We start from the raw sequence: 2,500 nt of genomic DNA, 5'->3' as shown, positions 1-2,500 counted from the left end.
GGGCGCCGCGCCGCCGTTGCCGCCTTCGGCCGGCGAGGCTCTCGGCCGGGTCGCGTCCCGCGCGAGCGGGCGGCCCGAGCCACGGCTCTCCTCCCGGGCGCAGCGCCGGGCTACTGAGGGAAACCCCGGGCCCCGGGAAGGAGGACGTGGTGTTGGCGGCGGATGTCGGGCGCGCCCCCGCGGGCGGACGCTCCCCCGATGGCGGCAGCGGGGGAGGCACCCCCGCGGGGCCTTCAGGTCGTTTCCCTCGCCCCAGGGCCAGGTACCTAGCGTCCGCGCTTCGGCGGCCCTCCCTCGGCGGCGGAGTCCGGGGGTCGAAGGCCGGCGGAGCCGGGCGGAGGTTTAAAGACCCGGGCGGCTCGGTGCGGCCCCCGGGGGGGCGGCCGGGCGGCGGTCGGTGCCCCAAGGGGCGGGGAGTTTCTCCTCGAGGCCCCTTCGAGGTGTCCGCCGCCCGCGCTCAACCCCCCCCGCGGGGCGGCCGTGCCGGGGAGGGCCTCTCACTGCCCCCCCCTCTCCGCGGTCCGGTCTCGTCGGAGAGGCCGCGGCGCGGCCGGCCGTGGCCGGCCCGCTCGCCTCGAAACGGGCGACCCCGGCGGGAGCGCGTGCTCCTCCGCCGGGGCGGCGAGTCCCCGCGGTGGGGGCTCGCCGGGCGTCCCTCCCGGGCCGCCGCGCTCTCTGTCGCAGCGCTGCGGCGCGCTGCGCTCCGCTCCCCTCCCCACGCGCCCCGCCCAGCGGAGCCGCTCGGCGGTCTCCCGGGCGCTCGCCACCGGCGAGGGCGGCACCCCGGCCGAGCGGCGGCGGCGCCGCTCGGCGTGTGTCGGTCGGCCGGAGGGTGTCTCCGGCCGCCGTCCGGCCGGCGGTCGGCTCGTCCCGGCCCGGGCCCCGTCCGTCGCTTCCCCGTCGCGCCCTTCCCGGCCGAGCCGGGCAGGCGGGCGCGCGGGCGGGGGCGTCCCACTCCCGGTCTCCGCGTGGAAACGGGGAGAGCGGGAGCCGCCCCCGGCCTCAGCGCCGTCCGCCTTCCGCCCGGGCGCGTGCCCGCGGAAGGGGGGCCGAGGCGAGGAGCGGCGGTTCCGGGCGCTGCGGGCAGGGCGAGCCGCTCCGGTGCGGCGGCGGCGGGGGCGCCGTCCGGGGGGCGGCGCGCGTCCGTCGGCTCGGGCTCCGGCGGTCGCCGCCTCCGGCGTGCGCGCGGCGGCTGCGGAGCCGTCCGCGGCGTCGCCGGGCGGAGCGAGCCGGGCGGGGGGAGCCGGCTGTCGTAGCGCGGCGGAGCTGTTGCGCGGAGAGGCGCGCGCGGGGCCGGCGGGGCGCCCCGCCGCTGCTTGTCGGCCGGCGGCGGCGGGCAGCAGCGGCACACCCGGTGTCCCGAGAGCGAGGCGAGCGGGCGGCGCGGCCGGGCGCGTGGCGGCCTCCGCGCGGAGGCCGGGCCGAGCCCGGGCGCCTGGGCCGCCCCCGAAGCGCGCAAGGCGCTTGTGTCGTTTGTCCCAGGTCCGATCGGTCGGGGAGCGCGGGCTCCCCCGCCCTTGCCCTTCGGGGTTAAATTTTTTTTTCCGTTCCGTATTTTTACTTCACACTCTATTTTTTTTCCGTATTGTGTGCTCGTACGGTCAGCCGAGGCGAGGCCTGTCCGTCGCGCCGCGTCGCGCCGCGTCGCGTCCCCTCCGCGCGGGCGGAGGGGCGGGCCGGCGCGTCGGGCGTGCGGTGGGCCGCCCTCTGAGCGAGGGGCCGCTCTCCGCGAGCGGTCCCGGTCCCCCCGCGCGCGCGGGGCGGTGCCGAAAGCCAGACAACTCTTAGCGGTGGATCACTCGGCTCGTGCGTCGATGAAGAACGCAGCTAGCTGCGAGAATTAATGTGAATTGCAGGACACATTGATCATCGACACTTCGAACGCACTTGCGGCCCCGGGTTCCTCCCGGGGCTACGCCTGTCTGAGCGTCGCTTGACGATCAATCGCCGGCTGAGCCGCCGCCCCGTCGCCGGGCGGCGGCCGCAGCGGCGCGGCTGGGGTGCATCGCAGGCCCGCGCGCGCGGCCCCGGGCGGGCGGGGGAGCGGTTCCCCCGCGTCCCGGCGGCAGCGGCGTCTGCCAAGAAAAGGGCCTTCGTCCCCCTAAATCGAGACTCGGGGAGCGCTCCGAAGCTCCCCGCTCCCGGAGCGCCCGCTGTGCGGAGCTCGTCCCGCCGGGGTTTCCCCCGCCCCCCCGTGCCGCGCGGCACGGGGAGGGGCGGGGCACGTCGTCGGGGCCGGTCGGGCCCGGCGCGGCGGTGGGGAGAGAAGGGGGCGCGGCGGGGCGAGGCGCGTGCCTCGCCACCGGCGTCCCGCGCGGGCGGCTGTCTGCGGGTGGGTACCGCGGGGGTACCGTGCCGTGCTGCCGCGCGCGCGGGTGCCGGGGAAGACGGGGGGTCAGGGCCCCCGTCTCCCGTCCCGTCCTTTTTTTTTCTCTCCCCGAACCCGCCGCCGCGCCGCCCGGCCGCCCGACGGCCAGGCCCGGCCCGGGGCCGTCCGCGG

General features: G+C 79.2%; 1 non-coding gene across 1 annotated transcript; it reads left to right on the top strand.

The window, feature by feature from the left end:
* Positions 1-1,779: 1,779 nt before the first annotated feature.
* On the top strand, positions 1,780-1,932 carry LOC142596897 (5.8S ribosomal RNA). Its single transcript, XR_012831924.1, has one exon. It is a non-coding gene; the product is annotated as a 5.8S ribosomal RNA (ribosomal RNA).
* Positions 1,933-2,500: the final 568 nt, after the last annotated feature.

The sequence above is a fragment of the Pelecanus crispus genome, unplaced genomic scaffold (assembly GCF_030463565.1).
Source record: "Pelecanus crispus isolate bPelCri1 unplaced genomic scaffold, bPelCri1.pri SCAFFOLD_195, whole genome shotgun sequence".
NCBI classification, from domain to species: Eukaryota; Metazoa; Chordata; class Aves; order Pelecaniformes; family Pelecanidae; genus Pelecanus; species Pelecanus crispus.
The sequence above is the reverse complement of the archived record's forward strand: the minus strand, read 5'-3'. Positions and strand labels throughout refer to the sequence as shown.